The sequence below is a fragment of the Solanum dulcamara genome, chromosome 7 (assembly GCF_947179165.1).
Source record: "Solanum dulcamara chromosome 7, daSolDulc1.2, whole genome shotgun sequence".
Taxonomy (NCBI): Eukaryota; Viridiplantae; Streptophyta; class Magnoliopsida; order Solanales; family Solanaceae; genus Solanum; species Solanum dulcamara.
Genome location: NC_077243.1, coordinates 38283211 through 38303540, shown reverse-complemented (window position 1 = coordinate 38303540; position 20330 = coordinate 38283211). Strand labels below are relative to the sequence as shown.

General features: G+C 36.8%; 1 long non-coding RNA gene across 1 annotated transcript; it reads right to left on the bottom strand.

The window, feature by feature from the left end:
- Positions 1–1642: 1642 nt before the first annotated feature.
- LOC129896615 (uncharacterized) lies at positions 1643–4146 on the bottom strand. The gene is made up of 2 exons (XR_008768004.1): positions 3834–4146; positions 1643–3619 (listed from the first exon to the last, which is right to left on the bottom strand). It is a non-coding gene; the product is annotated as an uncharacterized LOC129896615 (long non-coding RNA).
- Positions 4147–20330: the final 16184 nt, after the last annotated feature.

Sequence of the window (20330 nt, the reverse complement as noted above, 5' to 3'; positions counted from 1 at the left end):
GACTAGCTTGTCGACTTGAGATGACAAATAAACCTTTCTTGCAAAGAAAGAGTAAAATTTATGATTTGAAAGTGAAGTTCGAATTTTGGTGGGAAACTAAATACTCAAGGAATATTTGAATGCACTTTTAATAGTGACTTGATATTTGTGCTTAGGTAATTCTAGAAAAAAATTTGAAAAAGGAATGGGCTAGAATGTCTTCAAGTAAAGCAACACATTCACACAAACAATTATGACATATAATAGATAAACATTTATAGCGCCTCCTAAACAAATATGTGACCCTTTGTGCCAAGGGTAGGCCTAACGATTCAAAGGATGTATGACGTCATTTGAACTATTTCATTTCCCCAAAAACTATATTAATACAAGCTTTATGAGTAAACTGAATGTGGATACATAATAGGAAAAAAGGGATACAATTATTCAGTCCCACACATGGTATAATCCTAAACTAACTCTTCGTGAAAGGTCCTTCGTTCTTGACTTCTTGACATCTCCGAACGTCATCCTCTTTTGGATAGAATTGTAGCATGTGAAATTCCTTTGACTACACTAAATTATTAAAATAAACTCTCAACCCCGAGAGACAATATTTTGCCAAATGGTATATACATCCTTTAAATTTAAACACATAAGTATGATCATCCATTTAGGCCGAGGGCCGTTTTGGACTCAAGACAGTCTTTCTAATGAATCCAACATACCTTGGGTGTTGAGTCATCTTAGGTGAATGCGCTAAATCAAGGTTTTGGTGTCACTCTACGCTAGTGGACTAAGAGTGGCATTTATTTTGAGGTGGATCGATGACCTAAGTGAACAACTCGGGTTGGAACTTATGACAATCATTGGCCCCATGGCGAACCCATAAATTGTCACACATTTCGGAAAAAATTATGTATAGGAAAGAGCAGTTGCAAGTTCGCAAAACAATTCTTTCAAATTTAGAAAATCTGAGTCAATTGACAAAATAGTTCATGAATGCAAATGAGAGTTCAATATCATAAATTAAACAGATAATGCACAAATAGAGAAAATAAATTACTAATGATTAAATTCCTGAATAGTTAGTCAAAGAGGCAAGCAAATCTAATGGATAGAACATAATTAAGTCCCTAGCGAAGTCGTCATTTCCGTTATGTGTGAGAAAATAACGAATTTAAAATTAATTTCAACTTTTTAGAGAAAAAAACAATCTAATTTCAAAAAAGAATTGTCACATAATTTTTTAAAGAAATTAAAAAAAACATAATTTAAAAGAGTCAAACAGATTTTAAGTCTTAAAAATTAGAGAAAATGAGTAAGAATTCAAATTTCCACTTTAAGAATGTGTCAACACTCAAAGTGGCCACTAACACGTGGTTATCCGATGATTTAAAAATTATTTGACAAACTTTTGCGAAAGATTTATTTGAAGTAAAACCAAATATTGAAAATCATTTTTTTTTTTAAAAAAGTGATTTAAACTCAAACACTTGAAGATCATTGAAAATAAGATAAGCTTCGTAAAAGTGATTGATTGAGTAAAAAACATATATTTGATTAATAAAATCATTAAATCAACACAAAACAAATTTGATTCCTCTTTAGGGGAGTTTAATTAAATTAAACCAAACATTAGTGTCAAATAAACAAATAAGAATTAAACAAATTAAATACAATAAAAGGAAATAAATATTGGGCCCAAGTTTGGTTCTGTTCACCTGGGCCAGGAACTTGGACCAAATTGTTGCATTTGGGCTTTTCTAGCCCATTTCAGTTTTTTTGTATACTGCTGTATACCAACCCTATATATCAGTTTATAACTCCTATTTTTCCACTTGTATTTCCTTTATATCAGACAGTATACTAAGTGTATACAGTCTGGTTTCAGCATCCGAAGCCTGTAAAGCAGCTACATTCCCTGTATTCTAGCTTTCATTTCTGCGAACAAGATAGTTGCCCGACTCGATAAAAGGGACTTGGGCCTCCATGACCCATTTCAAAAATGCATAGAGAGGAGAATGTCCACAAGGGACTCGGGTGGAGTTTCACATGCAAAGGGAAATAATTAAATAAGTACATAAATAGAGGATTATATAAGAAACAACATATTTAAAATTTAGGTACACTAACTTAAACAGATGACATGATATGCTAAAATACTGCTTCAAAATCGTGGTAATAGAACTTCCAAAAATGACAATTTATTACTTAAATGTAGTGCTTAAATCATTAAAAAAAAAGGATGGGTTCAGTCAATGAAGAAAAAAGGAGACTCTGTTGTATGGGCAATATAATACCAAGCCATGGCACTAACAATAAATAACTGACAATGGATTAGTCTATATATTTTTTACAATCTTTAAGATGGTTTATTAACAACCAACAAAAATGGATAATTCCATAAGTTTGAAAATTACTAAATGCATAACAAGCAACTTCTAAATACTATGAAATAGCCAGATCATATAAGAACAATAAAGAGCTAGAGGAGGTAAATGAGATACCTCCAATAAGCTATCAAAATTTCATGGACAACACATATAAACTTATCATTATACGATCATATCCTTAACATGTGGAAATAAAATTAAGCAGTAAAGGATAACAAATTTTGTTCTAATGAAGAGCATTTCAGAGCTAAGGGAAGACGGAGCGGGATACAAACATGTTGGTGCTAAAACAAAAGAAAAGAAAACTGGGAAAATCATATGCTAGATTTTAGACAGGATAAAGAGAATTTCAGCCATTGATCTAATGAGACATAACACATGATAACTGATACATTATTAAAAACACCTAAGCCCAAAGACGTACCAAGTATGAAAATTAAACCAAAGACAATCATAACGAGAGATCGACACACAAAGAGATACAAAAAGAAAACTGAAACAACCATGAATTTTAAGAAAATAGCAAGCAAAAAGGGAATATGCAGAAACCAAAACAAGATTAGCTTTAAGCTAAACAAAAACACATTTTTCGAACCAAAACTAAAAAGATTCATAGATTTAGAAATTATTTTAAGGCAACAATTATTGAAATAAATTCGAAACTATACCAAAGCAAGTTGCTAGCGAATTAGAGCTTGAACGAATATCAACGACGAAGAAACATTGGCAATGGAACCGTCACGCCAAAGAAAATTCTAGAAAAATATAACTTTCAAAACAATAGCTCTTAACAGTGAACCCTAACCAATACATTTGATGTTTCTACGAATAAAATGTATAAACATGATTTCAGATGCTTATTATTCACAACAAGAGCACATGTAAGGATGAACACCAACACGAACAATAAACTTCATGAATGGACTCCGATAAAACAACAAGAAAGATGAACTAGAAGCTAGGAAGACATATTATTTTTACAAACATCGAATGATAAGGATGCTAACAGTTAATAGAAAGTGAGAACCATTTCTAGCTTATATTCAGCAAAATGATCAGATTCTAACAAAAATTAAACATACTTAAGAATACCTAGACATAAATCAATAAAGAAAAAGACTTAAAACAAAACAAGGCTAAAATAAAAATTCTACCTCTTTCTAGGCAGCAAATCGGAGCCGATGACTGAGACTAGCTTCCACCACCACAGGCTCAACTCGAGAAGCAGAGAATCGACATCAAAACTAAAAATAAAATAAAACCACCCTTTGAATCGGTCCTTTTTCAGATGAAAGTTTTGTGTATTTTGATGATAAAATTTGTTGTTGTCGATGATAAAAAATAGTAAAAAAAAAAAAAAAAACTGGTGAAGGCAGGGAGGTATATGTAGGGAGAAATTGGAATCAATTTGGGGGAAAACATGGGAATTTTGGGGAATTTCAAATTCGAAATTCAAACCTTGATGGGATCAAATTAGGCAGCTTGAATTAGTACGAGTTGGTACTATTCTAGAATCGATTTGAATGAATGATTCCAAAGCGAGGTGGACGGTAGATGATTGATTTGAAGCTTCACGAAATTCGACGTGGTGAAATCACGGAGCAAAAGGATGAATTGTAATGACTAGATTGTACTGTTGTCGGAGGATGAGGAAGATGACATACGGGGTGGTTCCGTATATACGGAGATGTATGCGTATGTCGTGGTATACATTGGAGTACGCGGGTGTGTTTTTGGTAGGTTCTGGCGGTGGGTTTTCTTTTGGGAATAGGGTTTTTTCTGGGGCTGGGCGTTCGGTATTCATTTTGATATTTTTAAAGTTTGAATTCGATAATTTAAAGTATATATCAAATATCAAACTTTTAAACTTCGATTCGATAATTCGGTAATTGGTAAATCAAACTTCGGTTCAGTACGGTATTCGATAATACCATATTTTTTTAATATTTAATGTACAATAAAAATTTATCCGCATTTAATATTTACATTAACCTAAAGAATACATATTTTAACTTACATTTTTATTACTACACCATAATTAAGTAATATATGCATTTTAACTTATCAAATATCGAAATCAAAATTGCTCTGAAGCCACCTTCTACGGAGGAGAAATGATATATCGTAAATAAAGAGAAAATAATTTATGAATAGATACAGAATAAAAAAATATGACCATGTAATAAAAATGATGAAAAAAAGTGAAAACAAAAATCTCTAATATATCACACATAATTTTTATAGATATCTTTTTCTTTGAATTATCCAAAAACTCTACATCACTGCACTAATTATTAATTAGTTTCTGCAAAGATATGAAAGAGTTGGAATCTTTCATTTTCAATGTAACCACCAAACAGTTTATGTAGATAACTGACGTGGTGAATCATGCAAAGTGAAATTAGAATTCTTAACCAATTGCATAAATTTAAAATTAGAATTTATAATTTTTACATGTACGTGAATTTAAATTTTAGCCGTTATCTATAATGTACGTGTTTGAAAGCGTGCATATAGTATGCTATAAATGTGGAAAGTTGAAATAAAAATGGTAAGAAAAATGAAAAAATGGGATAGTTTCTTCTTATTAAACTCTTCTCTTTTTGATAATTTTTCTTCTTTTTTTCCAGTTTTTTTGTATTAATAAAAAAAAAATTGGTATTCGATTCGAAATCGAAATATCGAATTTTATATTTCAGTATCGAATATCGAACCAAATTACCGAATATCGAAATATCGAAATAATCGGTTCGATTCGATAATTCGATTTTCAATATTTTATGCGCAGCCCTAGTTTTTGTTGTTGTGTTGTTTGTATGTTGTAGTATAGTGGGTAATGGGAATATGTAATTGAGTTGGGGGAAATGGGATTGGGTCAGTTAGTGTTGTTGTATTGGAGTACAAGAGTATATTAAATATTGTATTGGATTTTTTTGGTATTTGTTTGAAAGAGTTGGATAAGGAAATTGGGTTAGGATGACTTTGGGTCGGTTGGGGTTGTTAAAGAAATGGGAATATCATGATCCAAATTCGGTCCATGATAGCGTGTACTATAACCCTCGAGTAGTCCAGCCAACCAAAGTCAAGCGAAAGTCAAATCTCAATCTAATTAAATGATTAATAACATAAGAAGGCGGAAGCAAAAGAATATAACAAAAGAAAAGTCGTGCAAAGGTATAGATATGTAAATACGATATAAAATATATAAAAGGCCCGATAGTGACCAAAAATGACGAACTAACACTAGACCAATCCCGGACCTGGTGTCACCTATACAGGAGCTACTAGGAACAAAAGCTGACAATGTATAAAAATTACAATATGGATCTGACTATCCAAAAGTACAAGTATAAGTCAGTACAAAAGAAGGAAAGTAGCAAGTGTCTGAACGCCGGGACCTCACCACAATCCAAATTTGGCATCGCTACGAATGATCAGGCATGTGCTGGGGGTGGCTCGAACTGGGAGATGTATCAAAAAGATGCAAAAGTGCAGTATAAGTACGAAAATACGGGGTACTCAGTAGGCATCATAGGCCGACCGAGCTCAGAAAGAATAAATATATAATAAGAAGGAATAAGTAAAAAACATAAAACTACAGTTACGGGAAAGATATGGGAAGAATCATATGGTAACCAAGTAAATACTAACCAAACAGATATTCATACTAATAATCTCATCCCACAAAATATCAGAGAAAAGCATCAATAATAAATAGTAGGTCTAGACAATATTTCCTCAAAAGTATCATGGGGTGCCCGAAATTCACACTTCGAGCTTCTCAATAATGATAGTAATAATTACAACCCGAATATGTATCAACGGGCCTCTAGAAATTCACACCTCGAGCTTCTCAATAATAATAGTAATAATAGTAACCCGAATATGTATCAATGGACCGCCCAGAATTCACGCCTCAAGCTTCTCAATATGAAATGCCATAATAAAATATCACCGATATTTCCTTAAAAAAATCATTACCCTTATTCATCAACCAAAAGCCTAAATCTCATAATTTTGTTCTCTCTTTAAAAAGGGTTTTTAACATCAGCGAGACAAATCAATACAAGTAGTATGTCAAAATCATGTATCACTCAAGCTGAGTAAAATTTTGTCAAGAGAACTAAATCACTAACCTGAGATCCTCGTGTATCGAAAGCACGACCTCAGGCCCAACATTTCGAAATCAAGGCAAACAAGTCACAAGCATAAGCCAAAATTCACAACAAGTGGGTAAAGCAAACAAGTTAAACCACAGCATCTTAAGTTCAAACCAACTAGAAGCAAGTTCTAAGGATTCTAAGAGATGCAAACAATACAAGATGTCACCTAGACTAAGGCTCCAACTACTAAACTCCAAACTAGTCACTACCGATGATCATCAACTCCAAGATGCTAAATAGGATATCAACACCTAAATCACCAACCTAACCACATATTACTACTCAAAATATACCAATTCTAACCAATCCAAGTCTAAAAAGACCAAACCATAGCCTACCTCAAACCAAAATGGCACCCGAACCGCTAAACTTGAGCCTTTCCTTTTCGGGCCACCTCCAAACGATGTCAATCTATCAAACTATAGAAAAACATATCAAAACAAAACCAATGATACCCATATTACTATAATTAAAAAACAGAACTAAAATCGGGTCAAAATTCAATATTGGTACCCGCACATGAAATTAAAAAAACCTCCATCACATGGTCCCAAATAGCTCAAGTAACTTATGCCCCAAAATGGGCACATTCCGAGCATCGAAAGATCTCAACACAACCCCACCAATTTCAAGTCCTAGATTAGCCAAAATGCAAAGAACAAGGAATTTAAGCAAAATTTACAAGGTGTTTAGGACGGAAAAAGGTCTCGAAACGACCCCGCAAGAATTTCTAACACACCAGAACAAAAAAGATCGAAAATGGCCAAGAATTGCTCTCCAAATCACTCTTTTTCTAAGTCCCAAAATGGAACTTAGGCTGCTGAAAATAGGCATTTAATTCATTGAATTCAGTGATTTTGTTTATTACGATCATGAGGCTCTAGCCCGCTATCGCAAGAACCAAACAAATTACCCTTCGCGATCGTGGTTGATTGCAAGGACTAATGACCCTGCTCTTCGTGATTGCGGCCCCTGGCTCGCCAATGCGAAAGGCAAGGTGGCCTGCACCAGTAGTTCAGCTGGTGCTGAAGTTTGGAGAATTGAGTTTTCTGATTGGGGTCCAGAATTTATTCGGCACCCCACGAACGCAAACAGACTATGCTACCCAACCAAAAATGGCATTTCAGACTCAATGGAATCAACAGATTTTCCAACGGAGGTTGTTTCAAAGAAAGCATTCAAAACATACAAATAGCCTAAAACTCATTTTGAGAACCTCGGGAACCGAACCAAAGGTCATTCAAGGCCAAACTCAATATTCTAAAGCTAACCATGGAGATGAAATGTTTATCCGAGTGCATTTACTCAAAATGTTGACCGAAGTCAAATTTGTCCAAAACTTTAAATTAAAATGACAAGTCGCACAAACTCAAAATAAAGACTTCAAAGCCCAAACCAACCTTCCTTTTAGACCAAATTGGACCTTCCGGAGCTGATGAAACTGTCAAAATTCTCATACTACGTCCGAATCTCCGGATGTTGACTAAAGTCAACTCTTTCAAACCTAAGCCTCAAAATGGCCAAATAATCTCAAAACTCAACTGAACACCCTGGGAGCTTGCCACCCATGCCAACATCACATAGGAGCTATAAAGATGCTACAAGAAGGGGTAAAATGGTAAAAATATGCAAAAGCACAAAAATGACTTGGAGGTCATTACAATAGCCACTACTAAAAGGACTTTCGTCCTCGAAATTCAAGGAAGAAAGGTACCTGGTGGCTCGAAAATGTGAAGATATCAATTCTCATGTCCTGCTCAGTCTCCAAAGTGGCCTCCTCGACCGGACGATGCCTTTACTGGACTTTCATTGATGGAATCTCCTTAGACCTCAACTTCCTAACCTCTTTGTCCAAAATAGCCACAAGCTCCTCCTCAAAGGCTAAGTACTCATCAAACTTGACCAAATCCCACTGAAGTACGTGAGACTTATATGGAATATACCGCCACAGCATAGAAATATGGAACACAAGGTGAATACCTGAAAGTGCTGGGGGTAAGGCCAAATCATAAGCTACCTCCACTACCCGTCTCAAGATCTCAAAAGGGCCGGTGAATCTGGGGCTAAGCTTACCCCTTCTTTCGAATCTCATCACGCCCTTCACAGGCGACACTTGTTGGAATACCTGGTCTCCAACCATAAACTCTAAAGGTCGGACCCTTCGATCAGCATAACTCTTCTGCCTAGTCTTGGCAGTACGGAGCCTCTCCTGAATTATACAAACTCTGTACATCAATCACGCAGTAAATCGGTGCCCTAAGGCCTAACCTTCAAACCATCCCATTCGGGAACGATATATCCTACCATACAATGCCTCAAAAGGTGCCATCTCGATGCTCGAATAGTAGCTATTATTATATGCAAACTCTTCCAAAGCCAAGGACTGATCCCACTGACCCCCAAAATCAATAACACAAGACTGTAGCATGTCCTCCAAAACTTGAATAGTCCTCTCTGACCGGCCATCGATCTGGGGGTGGAAGGTTGTGCTAAGCTCGACTTGGGTACCCAACTCTTTCTAAATAGACCCCTAGAAATACGATGTGAACTGATTACCACGAATTGAAATGATAGACACTGTCACCCCATGCAATCGGACCACCTCTCAAATATAAATCTGATCCAACTTTTGTGAAGTGTAGGTAGTCTAGACTGGTAAAAAGTGAGCAGACTTGGTCAATCGATCTACGATGACCCAAATAGAATCAAAACTCAGGAGGTATGTGGTAAACCCACTACAAAGTTTATAACTATCCGCTTCCACTTCCACTCTGGAATGGGTATCCATTGGGTCAAACCACCTGGCCTCTAATGCTCAAACTTAACATGCTGCTAGTTCAAGCACCTAGCCAAAAAAGCTAAAATGTCCTGCTTCCTCTCACACCACCAGTAATGCTACTGTAGGTCATGATACATATTTGCTGCATCGGGATGAATGGAAAATCTGGAATAATGGGCCTCCTCAAAATGAGCGTAACTAGATCTCCAACTCTAGGAACACAGATACAACCCTCAATCCTCAAAATGCCCTACAGATCTAAGGCCACCTTCCTAGCCTCCCCAATGAGTACCTTATCACGAATCACCTTCAGTAGCAGGTCCTCAAACTGTTGTGCCCAAATCTGCTCCATCAAGGAAGACCTAGCGTCTACAAAGCAAGTACCCTCCATGCTCAGAAATATCAAGATGAACCATTTGGTTAGCTAAGGACTGAATGTCCAAAGCTAAAGTCCGGTCCTCAACTGATAAGAATGCCAAACTCCGCATACTCACCGCTTTCCAGTTGAAAGCATCTGCTACTACATTTGCCTTGCTCAGGTTATAGAGAACAATGATGTCATAGTCCTTCAACAACTCCAACCACCTACCTTGTCTCAAATTAAGGTCCTTCTGGCTGAATATTTACTAAAGACTATGGTGGTTAGTGTAGATCTCACAATAGGCTCCATACATGTAATGCCTCCAAATTTATAAATGTGAAGACTACCGCCGCCAACTCTAAATCATGTGTGGGGTAGTTTCGCTCATGCACCTTCAGCTGCCTGGAAGCATATGTAGTAACTCTACTCAGCTGCATCAGAACACACTCCAAGTCAATACCTGAAGCATCACAATACATTGTAAACCCCTAGTTATAGATGATGTACCCTGGATTTATGGTACTTTTAATGCTTTAAACTTAAGAATGTGCATGCCTTTCAAGCATTTGTTAGCATATTTGATGTTTGTTGTGCTTATTTTGCAGGAAATTAAGTCGGAGATTTGGTTGAGGAATCGCAACACTGAAGGAAGGTATTTTTGGGGGTTTATGAGCTTATCGTATGACTCTTCATTACTTGTACGGGTCGTAGGTGTCAATCGTCAAAAGATAAGAGAAAAATAAAAGTTGAACTGAAGACCATGAGTGAAGTAAACGACTCGTTCTAATATTTATGAGTCATAAAAATAAGTCGTGAAAAAAGTAGTATGAGGGCAAAGCGATGAAGACGAATAAGTTCTATGGCTCGTCTAACTTCCTACGAGTCATAGAACCCACTCATAATTTAAAGTTACAGGTGATGAAGAAAGGACAGTGTCTACGACCTAATTTGATGAGTCGTTCTAAGTTTTACGAGCCGTAGAGAGTGGTCGTGAAGAAGAAGAATTCCTCAGTGCAATGTGAAGGACTACGACCTGGGTCTACGGCTCGTTTAAGATGTTACGACCCGTAGAAACGAGTCGTAGACACAAACTGACATTAGGTTTCCTATATTTTCTAAATTCATATTTATTTAGGATTGTTTGTCTATAAATACACTTCTTAGGTTTAGATTTTTTGTGCACATTTTTGGGTTTGAGAATATAGCTTAAACTACTTTTGAGCTTTTATTCTTAAATTCGGATTTCTTTGTTATTGATATTTTATGTTCGAATTTTATTGAAGATTTTTTTTAGATTCACATAATTCTCATTGTAAGTTTATGATTTTTTTAACCTAAATGTTATTGATGTGAATAGGTAGTGATGAGTAGCTAATTCCACAACTAGGGTTGTGGGAACCATGAAGAATTAACGATGTCAAAATTAATAAAAAATAATTCTTAAATAGTGTGCAAACATGCATTATTTTTCCCTTCATTTTGATTTCTTTTTAATGGTGGCCAACGTTAGAACTCGCCTGATCCTTACTTGCCGGATCAAGGAGGTAATGGATGGGAAAAGGGATTAAACAATGAGATTTGGGGCTTTTCATCCTCATCTAATTAGCTTGAACGGATCAAGGGATATCTAAATCTAGGATTATTCGTAAGGGTTAGTAAAGCATACACTCATAAACGAATCAAGTTACATAGTGAAATTCACTTATTTGTTGGATTAAGGACTTAGGGGGAAGTTAACTTACCGATTCTACATGTAACATACTAGGAACGAATTACTAATAAAAAAAGGTCTACTTAGTTAAGGATTCGTGGGGAACACATAAAACCCTAGTTTTACTTCTCATTGATTTAAACCTTATTAAACCGTACTTTTATTCGTTGATGTTTATTATTGGATTTATTGACTAATTTTATAAAAAATATCCCCCCATTTGTTTTCTCCCTTGCGAGAATAACTTGATTAGTAAACCAAACAATAAATTATTTATCTAAAGTCTAAATCATATTCCTCGTGGGATCGACCCTAACCTTCTTTAGGTTCAATATTTGATAAATGATCACTTTATACTTCTTTAAAGAGGTTTAATTTGAGCGTATCACTCAATAGGAAGAGTAAGAATCAGAGCTGAAGTCAACAAGGCTTTGAGTTTCAAGAAGCTCACCTCACACTCGTTAGACCACTGAAAGGGAATATTCTTCTAAGTCAATCTGGTCAAAAGGGCTGCAATAGAAAAGAACACCTCCACAAATCATCTTTAATATCCTGCCAACCTGACAAAATTGTGAACCTCGATAGGAGAAATAAGCCTATCACAATCACGAACTGTCGCTATCTTCGCCAGATCTATCATGATCCCATTCTTGGACACCACGTTCTCTAGGAATGCCATAGACTCAAGCCAAAATTCACAATTAGTGAATTTAGCATACAACTACTGATCCTGCAAAGTTTGAAGCACTATCCTCAGGTGCTGCTCATGTTGCTCTCTACTCCCAAAGTAGACTAGAATGTCATCAATAAACACAATAACAAAGGAGTCCAAGTAGGGCCTGAACACATGGCTCATCAAATCCATGAATGTTGCGGGGGCATTAGTCAACCCGAAAGACATGACTAACAACTCACAGTGCCCGTATTGAGTCCTGAAAGTAGTCTTAGGGATATATGACTCTCCTCAACTAGTGATACCCTGACCTCAAGTCTATCTTAGAGAACACTGCTTTACCCTGGAGATGGTTAAATAAGTCATCAATCTATGACATCGAGTACCTATTCTTGATGATCACCTTATTCAGTTGTATGTAATCAATACACATACGCAAGGTACCATACTTCTTTTTAAGGAACAGAATAGAAGCACCTCATGGAGACACTCTAGGCCTGATAAACCCCTTACTCAAGAGCTCCTGAAGTTGTACCTTAAGCTACCTTAACTCAACTGGAGCCTCTGATACGGTGGAATAGAGACTGATTGTGTACTTGACTCAATATCAATGCCGAAATCAACATCACTCTCAGGAGGAAGACAAGGTATATCGATGGGAAATATATCTGGAACTCTCAGACCACCGAAACAAAATTAATAGAAGGAGTGTCGGCATTAGTATGACGGATATAAGCAAGATACAGGGTATATGACTAACTGCACCTTCTCACACGATTAGAGGTATACCAGGCATACACAAGATAACAGTCTTGGAGAAGCTATCCAAAACTATATGATGAGTAGACAACCAATCCATGCCTAGGATCAAGTCAAAGTCAACCATATCTAGCACAATCAGGTATGCTCTACTATCATACCCCACTATAGTCATCACATAGGATCAATACACTTGATCTACTATTAAAGAATCACCTACGGGGGTAGCTACACACATAGGCACAAATAATGGCTCACATAAAATATCTCATCGAGTAGCATAACGAGCAGACACATATGAGTAAGTGGATCTAGATCAAATAAAGCATAGGCAGGCTAATAAGAGATGGAGATCGTACCTATGATGACGGCATCCGATGTCTCTACCTCCTTCCTACCAAAAAAAGTATACATATGAATGCATCCACCTCTACCACCCTTCCATCCTACTTCGGGACCACCCTTAGTACCCTGAGACTCATCTCTACTAGCCTGCACACTCTCTTTGGGTGGTTGAACTGAGCCCTGGGGGCGTAAACCTGTTGAACTTATGGACCCTACTGTATTTGGCATTTGCGATGGCTAATAGTAGGACACTCCCTATCAAAGTGGCCTATCACACTACACTCGTAACACGACCCTCTGAATGAATCTCCCTGTATTGTCCCAACTAAACCTAAATACCCACCACAACCTGAATACTTAGAAGTTTAACCCAGAGAAAACTGACCCAAAGTCTGGCAGCTTTCACTGCCGACACCTATTGATCTACCATTAGTAAGCTGTAAGGCTGTCTGAACCAATCTACTAGGTGGATAGTGCTGTGGATGGCCTCTGTCAAAAGAACCCCTATCGTGTGACTGGCGGTGAGGCCTCTTATCACTGCCTCCATAGGCCTTATGATGTATAGCCTCAATAGAACGGGCATGGTCTACTATCTGCAAAAGCGAATAGCCTATTTCAACCATCTGCTCTGTAGCCAACCTCAAAAGAAAAGATAGCCCTCCGACAAATTGGCTACCCGCTCCTCTTCTGTTGGCATAATCATGGAATTAAGACTCATACTCTGTGACCTTCATCGATCCTTGCACTAGTGCTGTGAACTCATTTCTCAATATCTCCTTCCTATAAGGTACATCTCCAAGAAAACGTTGGAGAATTGAGTCCATAACATAGGCAGCAATCCTGTGGGTCTGAAGCTAAGATAAGATCTCCACCATTGCTTCATTGATCCATTCAGTAGGAAAGAAGTGTAATCGAACCTCGTGAGACTCCACCAATCTGTGGCCTCTGTGTTGACCTCGACCTCTACCTCGAGTTGGGGCTCTATTTGTAGGCATAGGGGGTCCTCGTCCACCCCGAGTAGATCTCGTACTCACTATTTGAGAAAGAGTGAAACAAATAGGATTTAGAGGTATTTATCATCGTTAACGCATGATCAGAAACAAGAATAGTGATTTAATTCCTAACAATGTCCTATAGCCTCCCGAAGATTGGATATGGACGTCATCGCACTGATCCATGGAACTCTACTAGATACTTTCTCCTATAATGGTGAGACTAGTGAACTAAGATCTGATACCACTCAATCAAAACTCTAATCTGGGTCATGATGGCACCTATTATAACCCCCGAGTAGGCAAGCCAACCCAAGTCAAGCGAAATTCAAATCTCAATCTAATTAAATAATTAATAACATAAGAAGGCAAAAGAAAAATAATATAGCAATAGAAAAGTCGAGCCGGGGTAGGAATATGTAAATACGATACAAAATATATAAAAGACCCAATAGTAGCCAAAAATAACGAACTTACAATAGACCAATCATAGACCTGGTGTCACCTATACAAGAGGTACTAGGTACAAAACCTGACAATGTATAAAAATTACAATATGGATCTGAGTATCCAAAAGTACAAGTATAAGTCAGTACAAAAGAGGGAAAGTAAAAAGTCTCTGAACGCTAGGAGCTCACCATAATGCGAATCTAGCACCGCTACAAATGATCAGGCGCGCTCTAGGGGTGGCTCAAATTGGGAGCTATATCAAAAAGATGCATTAGTACAGTATGAGTACCAAAACATAGGGTACCTAGTAGGCATCATAGGCCAACCGAGCTCAAAAGGAATAAATATATAATAAGCACGAATAAGTAAGAAACATAAAATTACAGTTATGGGAAAAGGGATACGGGAAGAATCATACGGTAACCAAGTAAATACCAACCAAACAGATAATCATATTAATAAACTCAACCATAAAATACCAGAGAAAAGCATCAACAATAAATAGTAGGTGTAGAAATTATTTCCTCAAAAGTATCATGGGGCGCCCGAAATTCACACCTCGAGCTTCTCAATAATAATAGTAATAATAGTAACTCGAATATGTATCAACGGGCTGCCCGAAATTCACACCTTGAGCTACTCAATAATAATAGTGATAATAGTAACCCGAATATGTATCAACGGGCCGCCCAGAATTTATGCCGCAAGCTTCTTAATATGAAATTCCATAATAAAATATCATCGGCAATTTCTTAATAAAATCATTACCCTTATTGAACAGCCAAAAGCCTAAATCTCATCATTTTGTTCTCTCTTTAAAAAAGGTTTTTAACACCGACGAGGCAAATCAATAGAAGTAGTATATCAAAATCATGTATCACTCAAGCCGAGTAAAAATTCCGTCAAGAGCACCAAATCACTAACCTGAGACCCTGATGTACTGAAAGTATGGCCTTGGGCCCAACATTTCAATATCAAGGCAAACAAGTCATCAAGCATAAGTCAAAATTCACAACAAGTGGGCAATCGAAACCAAACAAGTCAAACCACGGAATCTTAAGTTCAAACCACCTAGAAGCAAGTTCTAATGATTCTTAGCGATGCAAAAAAGCCAAGATGTCACCTAGACTAAGGCTCCAACGACTAAACTCCAAACTAGTCACTACCGATGATCATCGACTCCAAGATGCTAAATAAAATATCCATACCTAAATAACCAACCTAATTACACATTACAACTCAAAATATACCAATTTTAACCAAGCCAAGTCTTTAAAGAGCAAACCATAACCTACCTCAAACCGGAACCGCACCCGAACCGTTAAACTTGAGCCTTTCCTTTTTGGGCCACCTCCAAACGATGCCACTCTATTAAATTATCGAAGAATGCATCAAAAAAAGCATACGATACCTATATTACTATAGTAAAAAACGAAACTAAAATCAGGTCAAAATTTAACATTGGGATCCGTGCACAAAATAAAAAACTAACTCCGTCACAAGGTCCCCAATAGCTCAAGGAACTTGTGCCCCAAAAATGGGCACATTCTAAGCACCGGAAGAGCTCAAAACAACTCCACCAATTTTAAGCCCTAGATTAGCCAAAATACAAAAAAACGATGAATTTAAGCAAAACTTACAAGGTTTTTAGGACGGAAAAGGGTCCAGAACGTCCACGAGAGAATTTCAAATACACCAGAACAAAAATGATAGAAAATGGCCAAGAATTGCTCTCTAAATCACTCTTTTTCTATGTTTCAAAATGGGACTTGGACTGTTGAAAAGGGGCAGTTAATTCACTAAATTTAGTGATTTTGTTCATCGTGATCGTAAGGTTCTGGCCCGCGATCGTGAGACCCGAAAAAATTACCCTTTATGACTGCGACACTCCTCCCCACGATTGTGAGGACCAATGACCCTGCTCTTCACGATCGCGACCCCTGGCTCGCGAACTCGAAGGGCAAGGTAGCCTGCACGAGCAGTTCAGCTGGTGCTGAATTTGGAGAATTGAGTTTTTCTCCGATGGGGGTCGGGAATTCATATGGAACCCCGCGAATGCAAACGGACTACGCTACCTAACTAGAAATAGCATTCCGGACTCAATAGAATTGATGGATTTTCCAACGAAGGTCGTTTTGTTGATATGTTGACCAAACTAAACACTTTCCAAAGAAAGCATTCAAAACACACAAACGGCCTAAAACTCATTCCAAACACCTCGAGAACTGAACCAACAGTCATTCTAGACCAAACTCTGTGTTTTTGGAGCTAACCACACTGACAAAATTTTCATCCGAGTGCGTTTACTCAAAGTGTGACCGAAGTCAAACTTGGCCAAAACTTTAAAGTTAAAACGACAACTCTCACAAACTCAAAACGAAGACTCCAAAACCTAAACCAACCTTCCTTCTAGACCAAAATAAACATTCTGGAGCTAATGGAACCATCAGAATTCTCATACGATGCTCGAATCTCAAGATGTTGACTAAAGTCAACTCTTTCAAACCTTAAGCCTCAAAATGGCCAAACCACCTCAAAACTCAACAAAACACTTTGGGGAGCGTGCCACCCATCCCAATATCACATAAGAGCTATCAAGAAGTTATGAGAAAGGGTAAAATGGTAAAAATATGCAAAAGCACAAAAATTGGTTAGAGGTCATTACAGGGAATTAGGTGAAAATTGGAAAAATGGGGATTAAAAGTGGTTAGATTTGGAATTTTTTTAAAAAGGCCACATGATTTCAATTATAGTCAAAATGAGTTAAGAAATTAGCTAAATTGAGTAAGATGAATTAATACTAATTAATTAACAAACTTCTTAATTCTAACAAAATAAAGTAATTACCTTAATTATGAACTGATTAATTTAAAATATAAACTACTAATTTATGAAATAATTAATTAAAAATATTTTTTTGAGACCAATTTCAAATATCTATAAAATCTAATAATTATATACATATATATATATATATATATATATAATTCAAAAATGACAAAATTACTTAAAACTAACTTGAAAATATATTTTTGGATTTTTTAAAAGTAATTACTTCAATTTGTTTAAAATTGAAGAAGCTCGATAACTAATTTACATTGTGGAGGGTCAAAATTTGGTGTCAACACTTATTGCATTTCATGTACTAACCCATACTTTTCCCTACATTGTATCATAATGTAGGGTTGGATGATCTTCATGCACACCTCACTCATGGTTAGAGCATCATAATGTAGGGTTGGACGATCTTATGCACACCCCACTCTTGGATAGAGTTTGATACTATTTCCTCCTTGTTGGTGAGTCCCCAAGATTCTAGGACAAGAAATTTATCCTTCATTGCTCTTTACGACGTTTACTTCTATATTTTGGGTGATATAGGATCTTGTCTTACTATCACGCCCCGAGAGGGTACACTAGGCATGACCGACACTCTGATATCATTGCTATCCTCAAGCAAACCACTTGGTCGGATCACTTATTCAATCACTCAGAAGAAGACTAAATTTAAGGATAAACGGACCCAAGTGTGGAACTCAAGCATCATCATCAACAAATAAATAATAGGGTTAAAATACTCAAGGTTTAAGGTAACTCAATGTCATAACTCAATGACAAGATTATGTTTAAAAACAAACTCTAAAAGGCTATCTAGCTCAAATTCAACTCTGTCTACGAAGCCTCTATCAACTATTCAGAAGGTGCTGAGACAAGCTCACGGCTACCTCAAAAGAACTACTCAAAACAATGAATGAAATAAGAATGATTCTTCCAAAAGCAAGGAGGTCTCACCACTATCAGAAAGGGAATAGTCTTCAATAAATTGCATGTTGATGATCTCTAGCACCTGTATCAGCATCATAAAATGATGAAGGCCAAATAGTGTCAGTACATGGAATGTACAAGTCTGTAAAACACCTGAAAAGAAATACGATCAACAATACTCAACATCATGCAACTCAACTCAAGGGACTTAACTCTGAAATCAACTCAACTCAATAAGCATGCAAATTAAAAAATAAATAATGCTTTGGAAATAGACTCAATGATATGCAACTCAACCAAATCAATTATTCATTTTAGATTGTTTCTCTAATCGACAACCATCACTTATGAGCTAGTGATGATACAACGCTTTGCACTACCATTGTTGCAGCTATCCAATATCTTGCCAGGGTAAGGGATGGGCAAACTTATTGGATCCACAATCAATCAAAGTCCATTATTTTGGGACTAGAGAGGCATAGCCTCTATCTCAAAACAATCATTTAACTCAATACTCAAACTCATTAAAACTCAATGATCATGCCCTTTCAAAATTTAATTAAATATGCATGGACTCAGTTTAAAACTATACTTCATTTAATGCATGAAAATCATTCTCATCAACTCAAAATAAATGCAGATTAATACAAAAATCATCAACTCAACTTGGGTTCATGGGAAGAAAATCATGAACAATAATTCAAGAACTCAAATAATAAGAATTATCACAATATACTCATATGTATAAGAAACTCCGTAAAGAATTACATAAATAACTCAATAACTCAATTAAACGGGATCAAAATTCAAACTCAAACTCTATCTTCATTGAATAAAGATGTAGGGAACGAGGAAGAACTCAGTCCAATGTTGTGATTAGTCTTACATACCTGGAATAAATATTATCTCGCCAAAAATTATAGAACTTGCATGAAAACCTCAAACCCCTAGCTCTTTCTCTCGTTTCTTATCTCTTTTCTCAAAAGTTCTACGTGCTAATGAGAGAAAAAAACCTTTTGGGTAAGTTAAGGGACTGATTTTTGGTCCCTAAATGTGTAGGGTTCAATTGGGAATAAGTTTGAAAAGATCGGAATGTCCTTCATTAAAATTGGGTGGGGCATCTTCATGAGAGGACCTTTATGGACTCTATGGCTCTTTACAGACCGTGTAGGCATCCGTGAAGAGGCACTGCAATAAGGTCCCTGAGGGTCCAGGTCCACAGAACAATTCCATGTCCCATGGAGACTTTCATTACTCGTGGAGGGTTCCATCAAGGTGAGGAGTTCTTTACCTAGGGGTAAAGTTTCACGGATGGACTCCACGACTTGTGGTAACCACCACAGTCTATGTAGGGGTCTGTGGATCATTCCTTGGGAAGGTTTCCAACTGGGCCTCAACTTCATGGCTCGTGTTTCTCACTAAGGTCCGTGAAGGGTCTCGTGAAAGGGCCCTTGTCTACAACTTCAAGTTTTCTGACCTTTTTAAAGTTATTTTAGGTTAAGAGCTTCACGGGTGTTACACTTACGCCCCCACCTAGTTAGTAGAAGAATGTTAGATATTATGGAGTCTATGTTGTCTTCCTTTCATTCGACTTTAGGTTGATTCCTCTTATTTCATGACATCTATGTGTCACAACCCAAAATTCGGATGTGATCGCACTTATCCTTTCTCACCGAATAAGTCAACCTAAACCCAATAAATGCGAAACAGTTTTAAAATAGACAATTTTATTTAACAAAAACAAAAATCTTAGTTAACTACAAAATCTCCCAAGGACTGATTGTCACATGTACAAACCTCTAAATATAACGATAATGAAATAATTACAAGTCTCAAATCTTTGTCTCTTGAATAGAACAAAGTAAACTTAAAGAGGAACAAGAAAAATCTCTGGCATCAACAACTGCCTCTCAAGTCTCCTCTAGTAAGCCTCGGATGAATGAAAGTAAATAGGGTC